General features: G+C 41.2%; 1 protein-coding gene across 3 annotated transcripts in view; it reads left to right on the top strand.

The window, feature by feature from the left end:
• LOC119657977 (loricrin) overlaps nucleotides 1-25,280 on the top strand; it is a 97,339-nt gene that overhangs the window by 36,697 nt on the left and 35,362 nt on the right. Inside the window, exon 2 of one of the 3 annotated variants that reach the window (XM_038065188.1) lies at nucleotides 1,619-1,648. The exons of 1 other annotated variant lie outside the window; for it this stretch is intronic. The gene's annotated coding sequence lies outside the window, so the exon portion shown is untranslated. Of the gene's footprint in view, nucleotides 1-1,618; nucleotides 1,649-22,690; nucleotides 22,935-25,280 lie in introns of those variants that run through there. One more of the 3 variants, XM_038065189.1, reaches the window with a different exon arrangement.

The raw sequence follows: 25,280 nt of genomic DNA, 5'->3' as shown, positions 1-25,280 counted from the left end.
TTATCGGCATAATATTATGATATTATGCTCACGTATGAGGAAAAAGGTAGTTTTTTAAGGTTTTGCATAAAACAAAACCCTATTAAAATCGGTTTACTGTCAGTCTGTCAGTCTGTATGTCCATCTATCAAATGCATTTCTCTCAGTAGCGGTTATTCCAATTGACACCAAACTTGATGGGAAGGCGGTAACGTCGAATTTAGGGGGAAGTGGTCTCCATATATGCGAACGGGGGGTTTAACATTTTTTATTGAACATAGTCAGGTGATGTATCAAATAAAAGGCCTCGAGTGGTTCTTTTTAAATTTGGTCCCATTTCTGGCATTTAATGCGCAAGGGGGAAGTGCGAAACTGAAAAGTGGTCATTTCGTTTGCTGGCCAATTTTCAGAACCTATCAAACTGAAAAATCTATAAAAAATCACGAAGTTGCCACTATAGCTTGCCTGGCTTTGAAATAACCTCCATTCCGATATCTGTTGAAATTAAGTTAGTAGTAGTGTATTACGTAATTTTTAGTAATTGTCTGCAAAAGTTCATCCTAAATTTATGAAAGTTTGCAGTAATATAGACTATAATATAAGGCAACCCTTCTTGCAATTTGGTTGAAATCACACTATTACTAACAAAGTCATAGTAGGTCAAAGTTGTCGCTTCAATGCAAATTCTAAGACTTTGAATGCCAATAGCACGCGAAAGTGAATATTCTGACATAATATATGCATATACATTACGCCCAAGGTATTAATGGGACAAATGTCCAGTCAAATGTTATTATATAAGAAAGACACAAAACCTCTCATAACTGAAGCATTCTGCTTCTGGTTTCTCGACTTGTTAAAAAATATTATTTAGCTATGTAGCCTAAGTACATTTTCATCTTCATTTGTGTAGTAGCCCACATGGAATGTTGACCTATAGGAGAGTCCTTGCCTAAACGACTCCATCATTTTCGAATCGTAATGCTCAGATTATCTGCTTCAATCATATCCTCTCAGCGTTTTTCTGCTTTGCATTGTACCTTTCAATGTGCTTGTTGATCTGAGCAGATACTGAAAAATGATAGTAAATATCACACAAGCGAATATTAAAGAATGGAACCACGGCTGCGGTCTGCGATGTTGAGCCAGCTTCCTTGCTAATATGGAATTAACATATGACTTTTGAGTTTGAGGCTTCCCCTTGGAAAGTGGATGCATTTCCGGTGTTTTCAAGCATCGTGTTCCGTGACAGCTTGAGCAGGACATGCTCACCCTGTGTTTGTATTGTAAGTCCATCAAAATCAGTGGCTACAATTTTGCGGTTTTGACTTCTCGTATTTGAAAGTAAGTTACGAAGGACCTTCTCATATTATGCCATCATCGTTGTACTAATATGAATGAGTACTTGAATCAAATCCAGGGCAAGCGCAATGCATGACTACATCGCTTAATGTACGATTGTCTAAAAATCAAAGGCTCTAACCCGCTTTAAGCGGGAAGTTGAAATTAGAGTCTTGGGCTATTAATTATTGTTATTATGTTGAATTTTATTGAAGTAAAATTTACGTTTGTATAAACTTAATATATTCCATTATGTATTCACCTCTTATTAATCTGCTTCATTTTTCTTTTTTTCCAGTATACTACGTATTGTATTGGGAAATCCAATGTGAGTATCAAACGATAAAATCATGTTATGAAACTTTATTCGTAAAGATTCTGGAGGTTTCGTCTGTTTGTGACATCTTTAAATATTCACCATGGCATTCCAGAGAGACCTACACAATCACAATAAATAAGCCCAGAAAAATGTTTGGCAGAAAATCCTAAGCTAAACATCAGGATACTTTAACTACAAAATCAAGGAATTGTCTCAAATTATTTAATGTCGGAAACTATGGACGACTTATGGTCGGAAAACAAAAACTGGTCGGGGAGTGAGCCACTCTAAGGAAAGTAGTGGGGGCCAAGGGAACCCTTTCCGCTGGAAGAGAGCTGCGATAATAACAATATTTCAGCTTGTGATCCACTGAATTTACATTTTACGAAGTGTAAGTCTTATATACGATACCGTTGTGCTTACCACACTTTGCCTGCTGGTTTTTGCTCCTCGAATACTACCTCAAATTCGAAGTTCCCTCAGCTTTCTTCTTGTTTCTGTCAAGCAATTGATGCAGTTAGGCTTGGAGCGTAGCGGGGACAGGCATTGTCGATAAAAATTAATTATATCTAAGAAATGTCAGAGTTCATCGATGATTGAATTCCAACACTGCATTGACTCTTCCCAAGAGTGGCTTGAAATCGAAGATGTTCAACACATTCTCCATTTGAAATCCATTTCGATGCGATGATGATCACACTACACTCTTGGAGCCTGTCAAACACAGTTCAGAAGTATTTTTTGATTCTCTTCCGTTTGAAGCAACCAAAAATCACCCGCAAAAGCAGAAACCCCGAATCGAGACATCTATGCATCCTTTGGACGCTTATGTTTCGTTATGAAGCTGTAACTTACCTTAAACTCGAATAGGCCAAGTGGTCTTATTCCTGATGTCTTCGGAACATCTTCATGTATCTCAGGTATCCCGGGTATCTGGTTGTAGGCATCACTTCTAGTGCTGCGAAGATACCCGTGCAGCTTATGCGCAAAATGGTTTGGTGTCCGATGGAGTATTTATCAGAGGTGGTATCTGTGGTTTTCTTCGAGCGCCTGGATTCAACCGGTGTTCCCATTAGTGGCAATGAGCTAGCCCACTTTTCCGAAGAAAGTTGATAAACTTTCCGCAATATCATAAACTCGGATTCGGGTCGTTCTTCTCGTTGTATTTCATCGCGTAGAACTTCATTTGAAATTTTACCTAACCTCCCCAACATTCCACCGCTTGCGGGAGGAGAACAAAGCAAATTTTTGGTGATTGAGCGGTTATTCGCCCTAAGGGAAGTAGAGTAATCCCAAGGTTGCCTTCAGTGGTGGCTTTTCTTTGATGATTCCACTATTTCCTAAATTAGTAGCTCTTGTCGAATACTATCAGACTTTTTTGCCGTATTTTACTCGTTTGCTTCCCTTTACTGGGGGAGTTTCGTTTGGATATTGGAAAAGGAAGAATGATTCATTTGACCTAGATAAAAATGAGACTCCGCCCCTCCCCCTCATCCTATCATTGACCAAAAACGCCCCATGAAACGCCCATCAGCTCCCCCACGATTTTCCCTGGAAAGTGAACAGCTGGGACCCACGCTATGGCTCAGTGAATACTTTAATCGGATTATTCAGGAAGGTAGAACACCATCTCACTGGCAAGAAAGTACCACAATTCCAATATGGAAAAAGAAAGGTAGTCCAGTAGAATGTTCAAATTATTGCCGGACCCGGTTACTATCCCATACCATGAAGACTTTTGAACCCATTCTTGACAACCGTATTTGCGAAATCGTTGAAATAACCGTGAATCGAACCGGTTTTGTCAAAAACTGCGGAACTACTGACACAATACACGCTGCGCGGTCACTTATGGAAAAAGACCATGAGAAACATCGCCCTCTTTACATTGCATTTCTGGATCTAGAGAAAGCGTTTGACCGTTTGCCAGCACCCTATAAACTGTTTTATGCAGATGACGTTTTCCTAACATCTAATAGCAAAAATGATCTTGAGCAACTTGTGCAAAAATAGAACGATCGCCTCATCCAATACGGTCTCAAATTGAATCTAAACAAAATTGAATTTTTGACGGCCGATCCCCATGAAACAGGCATGATCACTGTCAGCGGCAGTGATCTGCCCAGAACTGAGCGATTTAAATACCTCAGGTCAACGCGATCAGCCCATGGAAAATTACGTTATTAAATTGCTTCGCGCATTAAAGCTACATGGATGAAATGGCGGTCCACAACTGGTGTTCTTTGTGATCGACGAACATGTCAAATCGGAAATTTACCGCAATGTCCTCCTTTCCCCATACTCGGCAACGCGAATTGTAAAATATGTCCCTATAGGTCAGTTTCATCGTGCAGATTAGCATTTGCACAGGTTTGGCCCAAAAGCTCTTATGATCGGGTCAATTTTATTGAACTGATGTAAATGGTTAGCATTCGTCAGCTGAACTGAGACACTGTGTCTACCGGGGGACTCCCAAAGCCTTGCCTGGCTAATCCGCCAGTCTACGGGCGGGGTTTGAGTGTTGTGCCCAGATTGTTTAGCGCGTCCTTGCACTACCTCACCAGGCCGAAGGATATCACCACTGAGTACAAAGCCCGAATGGCCACGGTCGGTCAGAGTGGGAGGGTATTATCCGAACCCCACCGTTTTTCACCGATAGGTGTACAATATCGCCAGTATTTCCACTTGAAATACACTAGCGAATCTTGGGAAACCGTACGACTCGGCTACACTGTGTGTATCCGAGACATATTTGATCCGGTAGTGACGAATACAATGCCATAACCGTCGCGTGGTTCGAAAGTATATCGGAAAATTTCTTGTGAAGATCGGCTTGTGCTTAGCATAGTCCGTTGCGAATGCCCAGAGTTTCCGAGGTAGTTCATCTAGGATATTACTACAGAACTCACGCAGTCTAACAGCGTTGTACGGTACAGGGTATTTAATGTGGAGGACCAGGGGGAGAAGGTGGTGAGTACGGCATCTGCAAGGCGGGACTACAGAGTTCCTGTAGCACCTTCGCCGTGGTCCTTGAACTCTTATTAAGCTTCGTTCTATTGTAGTTTCTGTTCATCCCCTGCCTCAACATATAGAACGGGACAAACCACGGTCGTATACAAATAGAGAACCATCCTTGGCCGAAGGATCCACTTCCTTGTGAACGTCCTCTTGCAGGCGTAGAAGGCTATATAGGCTTTCTTGTGCTTATTCCATGATGTTCCATGAATGTTTAAGTCACGGTGCAGAGTCTATTTGCTCGAAAGTTCTTCGCGGACTCATGGCCGTGCCTGCCTACTTTCGGTATGAAAACCACGCGGACTCGCCTTCAAGAGTTTGGTACGTACCCAAAAGAAAAGCAGTTCCGGTAAATAAATCTCTACAAGCCACGGCACAACCTTTTCTTGTTGTTTTTGTAGCATGACTGGCATTATGCGATTTGGGCCCGGAGATTTATGCAGGGAAGCTTTTTATAGCCCAGCTGATTTGACCCTTGACAGTTAGCGGTTTGATTACTTCACAGGGACTAGGGCTGCATATTTTCTCTCACAGTCCTCGTCGCTAGTGGCTAAGTGCGTCTCAACTAGTACCTCCCCTGCCTCAGGGGAATTCCGTTCGGTGGCCATCCGAGTTTTTAAAAAAAGATGGGATGTTATGTTCCTTCACCAGAATTTTATTGAGGTGAATTCGCTGGTACTTTTAAACCAGGACTGCTTTCTGGCACTCTTGATGGTCTACTTGTACCTCCTCTGGCAGTCCTTTCATGGCTGCCACTGTTCGTACCTGTAAAAAATGTGTAAGACGTCCCTGGTCAGCTTCCTGAAATTGAACGTAGTGGCAACCTTTTTGTATTTAGTAGGTTATGAGATGAGAGCCCTAACCATTGACTCCAGTTTGTGTGTCGTGCCATTATTGCCAATTCGCGCGTGGTGAGTTTATTTATTCTTGATACATCTCTGCAGCGAGATTTAGGTTCAAAAGTATCCAACTGTGATCTTAGAAGGATTTCTGATTGGATACTCTCCAGTTCTCCAACATGAAACTCCCATAGTCGGTTAATAGGGTAGTATCAAGGACCTCCTTCAAATCGTCACAGTTGTCCGAACTTGGAAACTGGGAGCTTGGTGTGCTGCCTTGTTGAACATCGATACGGTTGTGTTAATAATACACTTGAAGAGAAACTCGCGTCACAAAATGTAGATTTTGGATGGGGGACTTAGCCTATTAAAAAGTTGGCCTTCTTTACTGCGATGGTGAACTTCAAATGTTGCAGTTCATCTGGAGATATACAAGGTATTCTCCGATCTATGGCTCCTGCATTAATACGACGTCCATTTTTTTCTGAGAGGAAGACTTGCAGATTAGCTGAGAGGCACTTCAAGTGCTGTAGATTTATCTGTGCTACCCTCAGCATGATCTGTTTGCATAGGGGTTTTGTCTCTACCGAACTGTCGATTTTTATCTCCTCCAACAGCTAGTTGGCGGCGTCGACTGGATTCACGTTGTGGTCCGTTTTCGTGAAGTCATCCTGGCTATGAACTGCAATTTATAATTCGACTCCAGGCACTCTCCGTATATGTATGATGAGCACAAAGTGTGGATGTCCACCTGAAGCTTCGCCTCCTTGATCTCCATCCAGTCGTCCATGGGGATGCTGGAGTCTTGAAGGTGCAATGATTGGACAAGGTTGTCCTTATCCGTGCGGATCTTCGGTAATCAGATGCGAGCGACAAATCTCCTGGGAATCTCGTCGTATGGGGCAACCTTAAGCTTTACGCTGTGGTTCTTCATCAATGAAACGGAGATTTTCAGGGTCCTAAATATTAAAATTCTGTTAGCTCACGTCTTTACTAAGATGGAAATGGGTCCCAATACGCATGAGGAGTTTTGACAAAAAAATAGGCACAATTTCGAATGGCATGAGCATATGTCAAATGGGTTTCACGGTCAATTTCCAATAGCCAATGGATTATAGACACTTTATAAGAGAATATCTTCAAATCTTTATCAAAAACCATAACCGAGAAAGGTCCATTTGTATCACACGTCATCTAGTTGATGTTTTTGGGGTTTGGACCACATTTTGAGCTACAGCAGCAGTATTCTGAACACAAGGAGAAGTTCAAGGTCAGGGTAAAGATTGATCCAGTGTCTTCAAGCCAGGTATGTCAGATCTTTCATCCACTGAAACGACAAGGCAATTCAATTCATGTTCAGAAATCATAGATGAAGTATTTCATAAAAAAATAGATGCAATCATTCCGAATTTTATCGTTGTTGGATTTGCAGCATAGTCGAACGACCATGCAAAATCTCATTGAGGTAGCAGGCAGACGATCTACGTAATATTGTCATAAGTATTTGTACTTCACTGTAAGTGTCTCCTCTTCTCTTTCCTTCAAAACATTTAACAATTTTTGTGCTGTAAATATACTTAAGTAAATTTTAGTGCAGCCATTTTCCGAATATGTCATTCCCAAATATCCTTACGGGCTATTTCGCCATCTCCATTCGCTTTTCGCGAAAATGCTTTTTTGTCACTACATCCAGCCCCGATGTTAAGAAAACGTTGTTGGAGGAGATGTTGGCAAAAATTCCGGGAACTTTTTTCATTGGGAAAATTTCGGAGCCGAGTCGTCTTATCAACGTTAACTCATCCAAACCCAGTTGGGTTGGAAGCACTTTTATTCCGTGTCAATGGCTGCTCCGTACTTTGGTTCGCATTTAATCAAACCAAAATTGTTCTGTGTAATGTATGCCATTTTTATGTAACAAAAAATTTTCATTCCAAACTTAAATTATGATTGTTTTTTAAGCACTCAACATAATTTTCTCCATTTGTCTGTTCAAAGTCTAAGAAAAACACAAGGGGCCTTTCCCTGCTCCTGACAATAAGTTTTCGCTCCATTTAACATCAAAAGAATGAATTCTTGTACACCGTATTTACGACATGGCGCCATACGTCCCCGCTGAATCTGTACCACTATAGGTACAGTCTCATAAAAACATTTAATTCGAAAATTTTGAATCAGACAGACGACATTAATGCAGCTCCCTCCCTACACATCCAGCTTGCGGAAGCATAGAGTAATGTTTTTCTGAATAAGCAAGTTTTCATGGAATGAGCTTGCGGGTCAAGGGTAGAGATAATTATTTTGATAGCATCACTTAACGTCTCACAGCATTTGCCTTCCCTTTTCGGTTTGTTATTCCGAAAGTAGTAATGAAAATAATCTTTAAGAGGATTTTACGGATTTTACGATGTAATGTTTGCGTTCGAAGTGTATCATAATAATCCAACTGCGTCGTAAATACCCCATTAGAACGTTATGTAGAACATTGTGCCCAAGCTAATTTTTGTTACAGAACAATAGAGGAGAATGTAGCCAGAGACTGTTCCGTAATTGCTTATGTCAAGGAAAACAATGCTGACTTCCTCAATGGGAGACTTCCAGGTTGAGAGGAAGACTGTAGTCACCGAAGAGGTTCATCGATTGCTAAAGTAACTTATCCTATTTAGTCTTTTGGTGCTTAATCTTAAATCAAGCTCAGTAGCCAGTGGCAGAATTTCTAGCCACCAATGCAAAGGTCAAGAATGACGTGCGGACATTTACCAAAGACAATTATTTTCGTCGATGCTTACAACACAAAGCCCTGTGAAGATTAATTCATTATCCGCAAGGTCGCAGATGACAATTTATCCAGAGCTGTAACGCCGCGACTAATCCCCATAAGCTGTTGCCGTAATCCACTTGAGATGATTAAAACCAGTGCTCTTAAGCACATGCAATTTAACAATATGCATTTCAAAGTCTTCCTTACGTAAACCGGCACCTACACACTCGTCATTCCCACGTGGCAGTGGTTACAATTTCAACTTCAATCCACCCCCTCGAAGCTTTGTAATCAAAAACACATGGAGCTACGTAGGGGACTGGGAGGAACTTTCAATGGTCTGTACTGAGAATGCATACTTCAGCCTTTCACTCGGGCAACCTTCTTTAGGGAACCGCAAGTGTAGGAGCGGCACAATATTTTATGAAGTGTGAAACTATTGTGGAGGAATTCATTTTCATTTCCGGTTTGCTTGTTAGGAAACTTTGCCGGGTAGTAAAAAGACCTCTCAGTTTCCACTGTGTGCAAGCTTAGCCTTAAGGATCAACCTCAAGTGTGTGTGCTTATGTGCTGCACAAGACTATTGTTTTTTGGGTTCCTCTGGCTCTGACGTTCAGTACATTCATTCATGTCTATTCATTTATTCATTCAGTCGTTTCTGGCATGTGTGGAGTCTTATTGTTTTCATGTGGAAGAAAGTAGTCGTTGGCTGACATATTTCGGGGGCATAGACCTTAATTTGGTCTGCACTGTGAGCGACGGAGGGACTTAATGGAAGATCTATTCATTGTGCCATTCTCTTATTAAAAGCCTTGTATCTTGACCTATTAGGGAAACTGGAGCTTATTACAGTCTAAGAGACCATAAAGAATAATTTCGCAGAGGAAGAAAAGGCTTCGTAATTGAGTTTACCTGCTATGTTCGTGTCCTTTGATATCCTTTATTATGCAAACTGAGTAAATTTGTGCTACTATTACGGCAATTTCATGTCGGGATAAATGGTCATAAATCAAGCAAAATTAAATCGTCCTAGATTTCGTGCAATTAGCAGAATTTCATGGCAAGAAGTTTTGACTATGACCGTTTTTGTCTCGGAAAAGTTCTTCAGTTCTTTTTAGACGAAATCGATTCCTTGTAAAATAGGTTGGCTGCAGTTAAAAGATTCGAGCAAAGCATTTGCGAAATATAGCATAGGGAAAACATAAATTCGATAAAAACAAATAAGTCGTTGATAGCGAGAAAACTTCTCATTTATTTCCCCCATATTTTCAGCCAGCGGTGATTTTGTTATATTGTCACCCAAGCCTATTAAACCACCAGTAGAGTCCGTGCCTTAGTATTACAACAAACGAGGATCTCAGAGAGTATTGGCGAAGTAGCTATTTGGAAAGTATTTTGGATTTGGCAAAAGCTGTACACAATCGCTATTTCAAAAATAATAAAATATTATCAAATCTTAGATCTAAAAACAGAATATTCATACATTCCAAACCAATGTTTAAGAATCAATAGTTACTAACGATAGTCACGTCCTGCAGCGAGGTAAAATCGCCGAAAAATTTGGAGGCGAAATCTCCAGTCTTGGCTGGAGGACGTAGAGGGTTTCAATGCAAAACACTATCTTTCTTCAAATACCTCCACTATCCTGATGAGTTTTATATACCCTATGATCAAAGATTACTGGTAACTTTTAACTTAAAAGAACCGCGTATGACAGAGCCGGTTATTTTTTTTGTGAGTTTTATATCTTGGACCTTCAACCTCGCACTTAGTGCTGAATTTTGGCATATTTCCTAACCTTTTACTAAGGATAAAGTTCTCTCTCCTTAGGTTGGTGTCTCTGTTTCCCCAGATTTCGATATGCGCTTTGGCATTGGGTGAAGTGACATCAGCGAAGGTCTTACCAATCTAACTACTTATTGTAGTTGGATATCTGTGTTGTCTCCTGGAAAGTAGACGTGATACGTCTGCTTCAAGAGTTTTGTCATTGGCGTTCCGGCCGCGAAGTTTCCAGTCAGAGAGTCTGAAAACATCCAAATTGTCTGCATATTCCTTCCATGGTTCTAGTCCGATACACCGAGGATTCTTAGTTAGGGCTATTCCAATGTTGTCGTTAGCAATTACTGAAGATGCAGCTTTTGCATTGTGTATGTTTGCCTGGACTATCGTATTGCTGGGTATTGTCTCCATTGATAATTGAAGATCTTCTCCTATATCAGAGCATCGTCCTCCTCTGAACTGGATCAAGCCCTTGTGTTAATGTTTATTCAAGCCCGTAACGATACACCACAGTACAATGTAGGAGGTAATCTGGTCAACATTGCGCTTACTTGAGGTTATTACCCTGATTGGACTTAGGTTCTCATTCACAGCTGAATAGACTGGTATCCGACAGCCTAGAGCTTTAATCACTGAGCCATCCAGATTCGCTTGTGGTTTTCTGTCCGCTATGATTGGTGTTCAGGGGTGGCAAGGTGGTAAATGGGGTAGTAACCCTGTCCGCTGACTCTACAGTAAGTGGCCAAAGGATAACCTCTAACTGGTGGCACCGAGAAACGCTGCATTCACACCGACTTGCTAGTCGTGGATAAAATAGGTGAATGCTTTGGGGCCTAGGGCGATCAGATCCTGGGTGATGTGTATCCGGGCCGGTTATTTATTATTGGCCCCTTTGTAGAAGTTTCATGGTGGTTGTGGTTGTGATCAAATCGCGAGCAGAACTCCTTGTGGGCTCAAGCATTAAATGCGTCGCACAACTTTGGGGTCGCATTCTGTAATTGCAACACAGGTGTTAGATAGGCCAGGCATCCACTAGTATGAATGCTGAGTCTGCGCTCAATATAAACTAATACCGTCGTGCCAGTCACGGTGGGGATCTGAGCGAAATAAATTTGGATCTGCATAGGACTGTGCGATTATGCCCACACAACTATTACTCACGTTAAACCCCCAGAACCTTCCTGAGTTTTGGAGATGCAGGTCAAAATCGTTCAGCCTTCCCTCCTCAACAACCGGGAAGTTTACCTCCTTGCTCGCTCCTATCCTTTTGACCTCCACCGTGTTCATGATCGCTTCAGTAATCCCGGAAGTACGCATCGGTTTTTTAAGGGGTAGTGTAAAATAAAATATTATTAAAATCGGTTTACTGTCTGTCTTTCGGTCCATTTGTCTGTCCGCCTGTCTGTCCGTCTATCACACGCATTTTTCTGGGAGACGGTTGTAGCAATTAGCACCCAATTTGGTGGAAAGGTGCGAACTGTGAACGCTCATGCAAACAGTGAATTATATAATCCTTCGTTGATTATTTTGGGGGAGGGGGTCCCCATACATGTAAAAGGGGGGTGTAAATTTGTTTTTCATCATTTCATGTGGAGTATCAAATGAAAGGTTTCGATTAGTACTTCCCGAAACCGATCTTAGTTTTGATGGAAGGTGGGGAGTGCCGGAGGTTGAAAGTGATCATTTCTTTAACGGACCCATTCACAGAAACTACCTAACCGAATCTGAAAAAATCAAGAGGCTGCCACTATATTATCATACCTAGGCCCTCCCTACCGATATCTGTTCAAATAAAGTTAATAATAGTATATTACTCTAATTTTTAGTAATTGAGTGCAAAGCCCCCTTTAAGTTCATCCTAGTGCCACGAAATTTTGCAGAAATATAGGCTATAGAGAATATAGGACTTGATTTTACCAAGTTTGGTGAAAATTGCATTATTGCTAACAAAGTTCTAGTAGGCCAAAGTTGTCGGTTTTTTGCAAATTCAAGTCTTGAGTGTCAGTATCACTTGAAAGTGAATATTTTCACATAAAATACGCATATATTACGTGCTACGTGCTATCGGGGTAAATACGCAGTCAAATCTCTGTATAAAAGAACAAAACCTTTCATACCTGAAGTGTCCAGCTTCCGGTTTCGCGACTTGTTCCTTGTTTATGTTAATCGAGATACTACCGAGCCTGTAACCAACACGGCACTTGTTGCTCTCGATTGCCTCCGAAAATTGGTCATTCACCCCGAATGTGAGGACTGCGCCTTGCGCGGTTCTGCTCCCTTCAAGCTTGGCAATTTAAGGACAATCATCGTAAGCCATTACGCAGTGCCCTCTTTTGCGCAGTCTACCTATGTCAGACCTCATCGAAAGGGTATGCCATCAAAACACGCTTCTTTACACATCCATACGCGCGGAAACAATGTTTTCGACTAATTTCTGATCTTCACAAATATTGGTTCCGTAATTGATCTGGGTAGAATACTCAGTCGAATGCCTTTAACTGCGCTGACTGAGTTGAGGTGGGGCTTCGAATTCCAGTCCTTATGGATAGTTATCGTCACGTTTGTATTGTCCGGCTGCTGTAGGCTTATCACCCAGAAAGCATTAAGTGAGATGATTATGAAACTTAAGAGCATTCTCATTGAATATCAAATCGGAAACAACACGAAAAGAGTCCTTCTTTCTGATTGTGAAGATACTATTTGGTTGTTGCATCTCTGGGGCGTACTCTTACTGGTCCCTACCTTCTGATCATTGATCTTTGCCGGTTCTGGCCTTCATGGCAGACCAGTGTTGAACTTAACTCCACTACCTGGCTTTCGAACTTCTTCGCTCTTGACTGTTGCCATCTCGTTATCAGTAATGCAGATGAGATGTACCTCCACCAGATGCATAAATTCGCGTTCGATATAAGGTGTTACCTTTTGTTGTTGTTTTTATTTTTGTTGGCAGTACTCATTTGAAACCCCCAAGTGTGATGGTTAAGAGGCCGGCTGGCTTATAGTCCTCAGTAGTATAGTTAAGTCTGGTTAACTCGCTGAGGTGGCTAGGTATCAGTGAGGCATCGTTCCAATGCATGTAGTTACCCCCAACTGTAAACTAGCCAATGGGCACAGTTCGAATTACACCCTGAATTTTGGAAAGTATCTTACGACACCCCAGTATAGATCCCCAAAGTTTTGCTAATAGTAGGGTTACTTCCCGCAGAGTGTGGCTATCATTACAAACTAACTGCCATGATAGACAAGAGTCGTGGCTCCCGCAGTTTTCCATTCAGTCCCCGAGGGAGGAAGAAAAACTTTTTACTGTTTCCAGCAGAATAATATTATCTCGTATCAGTACACGATAGAACTTCTTAGTTACTGCTTAGCGAACCGGTTGAAATTATCCTGACTCTGGCCAAAAGGCCGCAGTTTCATCATGGATCTATATTTTTCCCTTCTTGGACTAAGTTCGATAAAATCACTCCAAGTTAAGTTTGAAATTCAATTTGATTTACACAAACATCCATCATTGCTGCTAGCGTCACGACCAAGCTTCAAATGCAATGATTCCAAGTTTAATTCCACCACAGCCAATTCAATTACAGTTCCACTCACATTCGGGTGGATTTAATTTACTGTTTGTGCTTTCCGATTCCGGTGGCAAAGGTAAACTGCACACCACACTTAATCCTATCTTAACGTATTTGTAGCGTCACCGTTGCTCAAACTTGTGAGTCCTTAAACGGATATGCTGAACTGAACACCCTCCACGGAGAAAATCTATTTTTCTTCCAAAATGACTTCTCAACTGTAATATTGACGATTTCACGTTCACACAACTTTTCAGTTTTCTCCAGCGATCCAGGAAAACGGAGGGAAATTTGTATGATGCCTTTTCGAAGTTGGAGCTGAAAGGGAACGATATAAAAGGATATTGAGTTGAGTCTTTGTTGAAATTTAATTTAGACTCATATCACACGTAAAACGTGAGGAACTCGTCCTGTGAAAAGTTGAAAAGGAATAGAGAAGTGATCGGTTCTATTTTATTGTAATCACATTTGGCACGAATGAAATTTAATAAAAGAGTTCGATTTTCCCAGTCTCTGTGGTTTCAATGAAAACTTATAAGTTTTTGATCTTATAAACTTTAACGACATTACGTGCATTGTATTAGATCGTCTGAAATTCTGTAATATTCAGGGTTGTAGTAAGAAAATCTGGCCCCTAGGTGAAAATTACGCCAGCCCTTTATTATCTTTTCAGCTAATTTCATTGTATAATCTATTTATATTTTGTTGTCCAGGATATTCCGGGTTCCGGAAAAATCCTGGACGCGGAAGTAACCCCTTCTGCCTGCCTCTCGTCAGCTCTGATAAAAAATCTTTAAAATGGAAAAATTAAACCGCTTTTGAAAGTTCATTCAAAGCTAGTTATGCGCGGCTGGCGGCCAACAATTCTGCAACAATGGAACAGACACTCGTATCCGCTACAAAACTGCGATGCCGATAGATTGGCTATGGTCGTTGATTTGCTACATATATGTTAACAAAGAGCAAACAAACTTGCGATCTATAAATAAGATAGTTCCACATTGGTGCGATCTGTATGAACTAGGTAACCGTCCACAAATATTCAAACATACAAATTCGGTTTTTAGTCGAAGATTCATTAATTTTTGGGTAAAAAATTTATTGTCGTTACTTTTGGCGGATATGAGGTCACTTCTACGATTGCAAATATTTTCTAAACATATTATATATTATATCTTATATCTTATCATATAATTTATCTTATATCTTATCATATAATTTTTAAAGATGGATAGTTTATGCATAAGATACGACGCGATGGTTGATTTAGTTGAGCGTCAGCCTCTCGCTCTTATTGACTAGGGGTTGAATCCCAGTGGTCATAAAGCTCGTATTTGGTTTGTGCTTATTTCGCCGCTGTAGGCTTATCAATTGCACCGTATTAAGTATGATGATAATAAAACAGAAGTACAGTCGCACTGAAAATAATGGGGAGAAAATAAAAAATAACAATTGTCATGCTCTGAGGTACCGAGTATTGCCAAAATGATGATCCAGGTTGATTATGGGCAACCATGACGCAGGTCTATCTGACCAGCATTTGGGTTCAATAACACTGTGCTAGCCAGGATTGGAAGCATACAGGGGGAAGTCTTCTAGGCAATTTTGTAACTCTCCTCTCTCTCAGTTGACTAAAACTGTCACATTAACGGTCTGTGATCTTTATGATAATTCTCCTCGATGACGACGGCCGTGGCAGAGGGGTTGAAGGTAGTGATGTTGGTGTTTATGCTCTTCCTCTCTCGAGGATTCGAATGGGTTTGACCAAGGTGCTACCGTCTGACGCAGACTCCTCGAGAGCAGAAGCGGAAGAGCTGGTATGCGTGGGAACAATGGCACATGTTTGGTGATGTTCACCTGTTATATAGTGGCAGCAGAACAGAAACTGCAAACTTCCATACGGAAATATTTCCAATCCCAATGCTAAAACTCAGGAAACCAGTCGTAATCCTACTTTCCGTTTTTCCAAAGAATTACTCAAAATTCCTCTTGGCGGAGCAATCTGTACCACTGGCCAACCGGTTTCCTTTCATAGGATTGTTAGCAGCGAAGTTGCGAAGGGAACAACAGCAAAAATGATGAATCCTGTACGAAAATAAAATTAGAGGCAACGATTTAAGCCTCATGATCGATCCGTTTTCAATGATCCAGCTTGAAAGAACGGGAGAAAAACCAACAGTGGTAATAGGAACCTGGAGTCTCGAGAATAATGTCCAAGGCGTTACCGCTGTTCAGAATGTTGCGACTTCAGTCGAAGCCATGATCACGAAAATCTTCTTTATGTCGTGCAATCTATATAGCAAGTTATTTGCTTTTTTTCAGAATAGGCTAACTCAGCAGCACCTAAAACACATTTAGGGATGAAGGATTAACCTTAAAGTGCCATGTGCAAAGTGCTTATTTGCTCGTTGCCTTCTAATGACTCGGAGAATTAAGACTTGGCCAAGTGACTACCGGGGTTGACATAAGGCAACCAGATTAGGGCTGAGCTATTTCAAAACTTTAAGAAAAACGGCGAAGCTGACCGTGTAGGTCCACTAGCGGTTTAGTGTAGCCCTAATAAAACACCCACTTACAAGTCTCTGTGCTAACTAGGAGAGTGAAATTTGTGTTGATCAAAGCTGGAGAATCAGACCGCTTCACCACGTTAACTTCCAGCGCTAATATGAAATACGTGCAGTCGCGTGTGCCTAAAGTACCACCCTGATGACTGGGGTTGGGTTCTAGGTGGCACCAATTTGCCCAATGTCTATGTGCATGCTTGGAAACCCAGAACCGAAGCAGAAGACTGAAGACTTCACCCAGTCTTTGTATGAATGTACAATCTGCCGTCAATTCCAGCGGCTAAATTAAATCTATATCCTGCTGCAGCAACGTGGGCCCGTATTACCCGCAAACAGAGAATTTATCTCCATATGTCCTATCCTATATGTCCTATACGTCCTCGTGCCGTACCAAATCTATCAACCATTAAGGAATTATCTTGCCGGTTGAGTAGCTAATTCCCGGCTAAATGGTAGATATCGACGTTCTCGCTTGGGTGCAGCCTCAGTCCAAGGATATCCTAGTTATTTACTGGGTCTTTTAGCTTGTGATGATTTGCGTCACGAAAAGAGGTCCACTCAAATATATTCTACAATCGTAATTTCAATATCAGTCTCCTGTTCTAGCTTTGAAAAGGGGATGTACATATGAACACAGCAGCCTGAAGTTTCTGTTGGTCAATGCTTCCACGCTGAAAAGAAAGTGGTTGATATGCGTAGACAACGATGTTCCATCAAAACAACTTCATAGGGTATAGCTATAAGGAACTATAGTGTAAAAACGATCTGCTGAGTTGTATGGTCAAAGGCATTGGGTACGTTTTCACACTCGAACTAGCCCTTTAACTCGTGAAGCAATATATGCGTCCATGGCGCCTTTCCATCCACGGGATCTTTCCTTGTGGTTTCAAGCCAATATCAATTTTCTTGTTGAACGGAAGAATGATGATCTGCAGAGTTCAAATATATCTGGAATAATCTGGGTGATATGAGGTTTTTATAGTTCTTTTTTGAAAAAAAAACAAGGCTTGCGCAAAACTTGGCACTGACGGTTTGCAAGAAAAGAATGTGTTCGCAAATATGTATGAGAAATATAAATTTCAAGGCAAACATATTGAAAATTTTACCTAGGGAATATATAAATTTCAAGGCAAACATATTGAAAATTTTACCTAGGGACGTTTATGAAGCTAAATCAGAAATTAGAAAAGAAAAAAATCACAAGTAAAAGTAAAGCAAAAGAAAAAAGTAAATTTGAAGGACTTTCCAACCTGCAGAACCTCAACCTCAGAACTATGCTTGCAATTTATGCCCAGAAATATTCAGGCACAGAGTTTCCAATCATTTCACACAGAAGTAGGAAAAGATACTCCTCAGGACCTCAGATGGCAAAGAGGGCGGGAAAGAGCCTGTAAATCCAAAATCTTCGGAAAGGCTATCACCTACAAGATGACAAATCTCATGACCAATATAGGAAATAACAATTTTATGAGGTATGCTACCAGGAAGGATAGGGAACTCTACTTTGCAAGGTTGGATGAAGAAAGAAGCTTAGGATCACTTTTTTGAGAGAAATGGCCTGTAAACTTAAGTTTTAAAAGTGAATTGCATGTCAAAAATAAAATTTGAGAAGCTAATGTATTGTTATCCGACATAACAAGCCGAAGTTGGGACGTGGAATAGGTTACCTTGCCTAAGTTCGCTGGTTGAAACCTAATGAATGTTGGGGCGTCAGTTTACGGAATGTATAACTCCACATTGGGCGCTGTTTGAAATTAATAGTAGCATTAAAGGATGGATACTTGACCATTCGTATTGGCAATTGTCTATCCTGAGGACTGAGACATCTCGCAATTTATAGTGATTACAATCTTAAGAAAGAAAGTTTGATTATCGATGACGCCAAACGAATAGGTTTATGTCAAGTAATGCGGTACGGATAATAATTCAATTTTAATTTTGTATCGCGAAAATCCTCGTTGGTAATTCTGCGCTGCCTCACTTCGCTCAGCCTTTTTTTTCTGTTATCATAAAAGATATCTGCAGCTCATACTTTTTTTCTTAAAATCATGCTTCCTTAGTATTTAGAATTCACACACATTTTAAACTTCAACTAACCTGCCTAATGAGATCAAAGTCGCCGCACTGGAAAACCCTGCAGTTTTGGAAAGCGAGCAGCGTGTATCTTGCATCAATCACTGAGTCCTTCCTTATATTTTCGGGTTCTCCAGGTAGTCGTCTACATTCTACTTTGCCTTTAAGTTGGCACCTGGGAATTCTTCTGAAGTCTATACACTTTCCATATCCTACCCGATTTCGAACCCTGATATAGATAGCGGCTTCTGGTTTACCGTATAATAGGTACAACTCATTGGTTTATTTCATTCGCTATGGTTCTTCTGCGGACTCGACGGTCGAGAGCATTGTTTTTTTGTATTTTGACTTGGTTCATCATCCATGGCACGTTGCCGTAACACAGAACAGAATATCAAATGATAGTTTTACTTATTGTCAATTTTACTTTACATATATATTCCTACATTTTCGAAGTGACAGTACGAGGTAAACAGGGTTGTTGGCAAACATCATCCTTCCTTTTGTTGGCTCGAAATTGTAATCGTTTAGTATCGCCTTTTATTTGATTAGCGTTTTTGTTCCGGTCTGTGTCCTGATTTTGGTCTTCTTTTTGTTTATTTTTAGATGTTACTTCGTCAATCTTCACCAGAATCTCCTTTTTTAGGTGTGTTATTAAAATTGGTTCAGACAGACAGACGTCTGTCACAGGCACTTTTCTCAGAAACGACTATACCGATTGATACGGAATTTGGTGAGAAGGTGGGACCTGTGGACCCCCAGACATGCAGTGAGTGATATCCTTCTACGTTGAGATTAGGGGGGTCCCCATATATGTAGAAAGGGGGTGTAAAACTTGTTTTCACCAAATATAGTCATATCGGGTATCAAATGAGATTTGTTAAAAAGGCGGGGAGTGGGAGAGGTGGAAAGTGATGATTAACGGATCCATTCTCAGAAACTACCGAACCAAGAAATCTGAAAAAAATCATGAAGCTGCCTCTATATGGTGCCCAGGCCTCAAAAAACTCTCCATAGGGATATCTGTTCAAATGAAGTTAATAATAGTATATTACCATATTTTTGGGAAAATTGAGTAAATCCCCCTTTACCTCAGAGTTATAAAAGTTGGTAGTATATATAATATGAAGCATATTATCTCCAAGTTTGATCAAAATCAAAAGTTACAGTAGCTCAAAGTTGTCTTTACCGTATAAATTTACAACCCGAAGTACTAAAGCTGACATGCATATTTTTAACGGGCTACGTACAAATCGGATAGTTCTACACACAAATATACTCACACAAGAAGCAAACAAAACCTTTCATACCTGAAGCGCCCTGTTTCCGGTTTCCGGACTTGTTTCGATTATATCGGGCAGCGCTTTGTGCATATACATAAATATCCCTTTACAGTTTTCACATCAGAGTTTGTTACCTTTTGAAGGTTTTGTGTTGAGCACAACCTTATTAAAATTCAATACAATACCTTCAGCTTCAAAAACTACCGCTGGCTTCTGACGGTTATGTGGGATTCTTACCCACTAAAACCACCTTCTTCCCCTTACACTCTCACCATGGGACTCCCATACGTCGCGAGACGGGATCAGAATTTTGTCCTGTACTCGTCTTCACGCTCGTACTCCTCAGTCGTTCCTTCTTCCCGATGACTTCCTCCTGTCTAAACTTCATATCGAGGGCTGCGATCACCTTTTCGACTGCAGTCCAAATTCTCATCGATTTCAACATATGCTCCATCATGTTTTCGGATATGAAATGCTCCCAAAATTGTAGCTTCTAATGAGGCTCTTTGAATCGGTCATTGATATGAGGCATGTTCTGCGGACACTTAGGACAATACAACCTCCATCTCCACTCAACACTTGTATCAGATCGAAACTTATTTAGTTCGCCGTGGTGTCGCTCGATCCATCTCTGAATATCCCATATGATTCTGGGAGTCCGTAGGCTTTTCTCTAACTTGCTCCACCTCTTCTGCCACTTGGCGATAATTTCACTTTGTGCGTGAAATACGCTTGATCATAAAGGCATTGTCCTTCTCTCACCAGAATATCAACTGGGATCACCTTTGCTATCATGCGGGCCGATTCTTCGGATATTGTTCGATTGGCCCAACATGTTCTGAGTGCAGTTAGGCGATATGTAGCCTTTCTTCTATTTACTCTCTTTTCGAGTGCACCCGCCCATACTGGGGCTGTATATAGTTAGATCGAGCTGACCACCCTGAAACAAGGAGGCGATGGCTCGGCCTTGAGCATCTAATTTATTTGGTAGCATTCTTACTAGCAGTGTTCAGGTGTTTTATGCCCTGGCTTAAGCGCAGGCCGGGAACACAGTATCTGCCCCTCAACTTTGATCTTGATAGACGCACTCTTCCTTCCTGATAAGTATTATTTCCGTCTTATCCTCGGGGAGCGATAGGCTTGCGTTCTTCAGTCAGGCCTTAAAATCGCAAAATGTTTCATTAGGGTAAATCTCGACCTCATGAAGGAGGTGTGCTATAACCGTAATTGCAATGTTGTCGCGAGACCACGCCGGCAGGGAGGTTAGTACTCAGTTAGTACATAATTATCCAGAAGATTGGTCTTAGAATGGGCCCTTGTGGAACTCGGTATGTTCTTTGATATGATTCAAGTCTTCGGTCTGAATTGTAGCATAGAGCCTATCGATAAAATGGTATTTTTCCAGAGCTACCTAAGATTGGAGTATGTCATGATTACGATCTAACGCCCATTTGGAATCGAAAAAGATAGGAAGTATACGCAGTGCATATTGTCAGGGTGCAATCGAAGCATAGACGGCGGTTTACTAGTTCCACAGATATTCCATAAACACCCGGTGCCTTGTTATTTCTCAGCGCTTTTACTGCATCTTTGACTTCGGCGGGGCCGGCGTTTGTACGGTTTCTGTCCCGTCAGAGATTGGTTTGTGGGTTCCTCGTGATCCTGATATTGTTTGTATGCAGTTTTTCCCTCATCGATTACCTGCTGGTACTCTTTGTCAATCCATTCATTAATTTTTCCCCAAGGTTCGTGTTTGATGGTTTTCTTCGCAGCCGTCTTAATTGCGTTTTTTAGTTCATTTCGTTTCATATCAATGTTATCAGCTTCTTGGTATCGTTTAGCGGTTGCAAGTTTTGTGCTTCTAACGTTCCAAAATTCATAATCCGATATAATTTCTTCGCTCTGGAGCTTTTGAATACGAAACCTAACAGCGGGGATGAGCGTGCTACTCTCATTATTTGCTATGTGACATTGGTATCTTATTCTGGCGCAATTAGCCTACGTCAAGGATGCTAGGAGCAGCTCGCTTCTCAATGAGAATGGGGTTCCATGTTTCTGCTGTAAGCGAATTCTGTGAGTCCTTGCCTTCTAGAAGCTATGTTGGATCTTCGCATTCCAGACTTTTTTCCGTTTTTGAAAATAGTGTGGGTTTGAGAGTCAAATGTCTCACTACCACTCTTAAATCAAGACGTCTGTTTTCTACTCTGCGATCAACAAAATTAGTGGTCTGAAAGCACCAGTTCTGAGTAGATAGTGTAGAGTAGGTTCCAAACGTGTATACATTTTCCCGTTGGCGATATCGTTATTGAAATTCCGACACGTTCGACGCTTAATTTCGGGTTTGTGAACTGGTTGTCAGCCTGTTGTACAGCCCTCGGTACTTTCTTGTTTTAAAGCGCAGGAAACTCGCTGTGGAGAGAATAGAACTTAATAGTTGGATCGTGGGTGCTAAATCAGTTTGCATTACCCAGATATATGGTAAAGATTGCAGTGCTGAATATGAAAATCCGTTTTGGACCCACCCTTGGCATTATACCAGTATAATGTCCATACGCAATTGCTCAACTTTGTTTGAATAGATGTCGCAATTTTGCTAGAGTGAGCATGTTTAGGAACATTACATCTAATTGCACGCTGGCATGAGCAGCATAGGGCATTTCATCGATGCGTTTGTAGAAGATGGTAAGGAGTTCAGACCACAGAAAACTTCTAGTAGTGGGCGATCGACGGTTTTGCTAACTATACAGCAATTTCAGGGATATCGTGGAAAGTTGTCATAATTTTCTACCAAACTTCACTGCCTCCTGAATTCTGAAAATTTTTATAGTTTATAGGGACACATTTCTCTGTTGGGGTCTTTTCGATATTTTTATTGTATCTTTTGTCTGGTCCCTTGTAATATACAGATAAAAGACCAATCATACAAATCGATAAAAGTAATTACAATTGTGGTAGACATTTATACAGACACAAGTTCAGAGGAGGTCATAAGGCCATGTAAATTTTTGATATAATGCACGAGTTTCGTCACGCAATTTCCCCGTCAGCCGGCTACTTTCTTTACTCGCCCCATCGCTTTCTATCTGCCTTCGTTTGAGACATTCTAGCGTGAGATTCTGTTAGAAGAAATTTCGCTCAGCTGAATAGTGTACATATTAAGGCCGATCGATAGGTTGGCCGGCAGTAGATAGAAAGTGCTCATTTCTTGAACAACACTCATTTCCCTACTTGGACTTATTTTAAAGTTGAAGGAGAAGAAATCCGACATTGTGACACATCCGATAAGTGATTTTCGAAACAAAACTGGGTGACACTTAACGTCTTGAGTGGGTGGTTGCCGTAAAGGTGGATGAATTCGATTAGATCTGAAGTGCTTCCACGATTTCAAAATTAAACTGCTTCCGGCGATTAAGTAAGTAATTTGGATTGTTTGGTGAGATTGTGATTGGTTTCGTGGATGTTTGCGATTATGTGTGAGTTTTTGCTTGTGTTTTGGGATTTTGTTTTGCTTTATGGTCAGGAATTTCAAGGTTACATTGTGCTTGTTGACGCACGTGTTTTTCAGTTCAATGTTAATTAAAACCATTCCAAGTATCATTTTATGGGATAAATCTGATAATACTCTAAGATTTGCCTGCAGTAGTTCGTTGACCCTCTGGGTCATAAAATTGAAAGAGACTCTAGATTAGAGCAGAATGATGCGTACGTATTCAGTTTTCTTGAGAAGTATATTAGCTTCCGCCAAAAAGTATGGTATTTTCTTTCATGAACGCCGATTTGGCTATGGTTTTAGATAAGAATCTCTATCAATTTAAGATATTTTTGTATATTTTCTTAGAATCATTCTGAGTTAATTATAAATTCGATGTTTTGGTACAAACCTGGTGTAAAACCCATGACGAACGATTACAATGAAATTGTGAAATCTCATTATTGATAGTTCAATATGGACTCTTATGAATCACTTTTGGGAAATTTGAGTATTCTGACGCAAAGCAATTACAATGTTGGGGTCGTTTTTCCCTTTCAAATATGAGAGTAGGTGGCAAAATATGGAGTGTGCATCGTAATAATTTTATTCATAATATAACAATATATGTTTACGCGCTGATCAACATACAAGCCCTTTAATAGTTTAGTTTTTTTTACAAGGAATATTATAGCTTTTCGCTTTTTGGCAAAAATTAGATATCAACTAGAAAAATATGAGTAAATATAGTCCTAGGAGTTTTGATGGACCGTGGTGATTATGGTTGACCAAAATGACTACCTAGGTCGATCACTGTCAACTACGGAGCAAGGCAGGTAGGTAACTATCAGAGGTCGCTCCAATTAGCGCCGTGGTGTGAATTTTTAGTGCAGCGAACTTCTAGGACGAAGACTGCTGTTGTAAGAGCAAGGGGGCAGAGTCCAGCCCCAGTGCCAGCAGGCAGCATTTGCGAAGGAAATCACCTCTCCCATCCTACACCCTGGAGCCCTCAAAGACTGGTTTGCCTAGTGTCCGCAGCCTGAAACTAGTTAGAGCTGGGTCGGCTGGTTTCTCCTTCTATTCCATAGCTTCGGCAACGCAAATTGCAGGGTATACCGAGTCTGACGACATGTTTCTTTATAGGCTAGTGCCTCGTGCACACTGCAGTAATGCATTATTTGCATGAATCTGGCACAGGAACTCTCGCGGTTAAATCCTACTTGAATTGGCGCAGGTGGTGAGTCTTCGCCAATCAAGTCCGTTGGCTGCTAAGCAGTGCGAGTAAATTCCACCCATAACGCCAGTGGACACTGTATGTATTCGAGAAAACTCCCGCACCGACTCCACAGAGCCTTTTTGATCCGCCGGCAAAGAATATTGTGTTACAGTCTTCCAACACGCCGCCGGTCTTTCACTCTACTCTGGTTGGAAAGCCCATAGCGAAGTTTTTCACGAAGTTCGGCTTGAGTGTATTTCGTGGGGAATACCCAGATTCCCCGAGGTGCTTGTTACTATGGCCGTAGAGCTTCGCTGTCCAGCATCTGCACACCCGTATGTATGTAGAGGCCTATGGAGAAGAGGTGCAGGAGTTCATTGAGAGTATTTGCTAGCAGGACTGCATAGCCCTGGAGGCACCTGTACATGCAGTTCTTTGAATCCTATTAAGCTTGGTTCCATTATACTTATAACTCAGCACCTGCCACCACACAATAGAACCGTACGTTAGAATGGGACATATCATGGCTATGTACATGCAGAGAACCGTCCTCGGCCGGAGACACCTTACCTTGCAAAGGTCCTCTTGCAGGTGAAGGCTATACAGGCCTTCTCAACCCTCAGTTCTGTGTTCAATTTTCAAATTATCTTGAAATCCAGGATTACACTCAGACACTTTACGTTGGAGAAAAGAACTAATCTTTGTTCATTTGGATTTGGGAATTCAGATATCCTTGCCTGTAGTAAATAGCATCAGTTCCGTTCTGGCAGGGTTTATGCCAAGTCCGCATCTTGCGGCCCACATACACACACCCCTCCCTGTTGCTTCCATGATGTCACTCATAATGGAGGGAAACATCTCTGACGCCAACATCACCAAGTCGCTAGCATACGCCACCCGCTCCTGTCCAATATCCGTAGAGTTTCGTCCATCACTCTCAACCAGAGCACCAGGGAGATGACACCACCCTAGGCCGTACCTCTACTCACAACTCTAGCCAGGTGGCTACCTCCTAGATCAGACTCGATTATCCTTATTCTTAGCATGGATATTATCTTAATGCGTAAGATACT

The sequence above is a fragment of the Hermetia illucens genome, chromosome 5 (assembly GCF_905115235.1).
Source record: "Hermetia illucens chromosome 5, iHerIll2.2.curated.20191125, whole genome shotgun sequence".
Taxonomy (NCBI): Eukaryota; Metazoa; Arthropoda; class Insecta; order Diptera; family Stratiomyidae; genus Hermetia; species Hermetia illucens.
The sequence above is the reverse complement of the archived record's forward strand: the minus strand, read 5'-3'. Positions and strand labels throughout refer to the sequence as shown.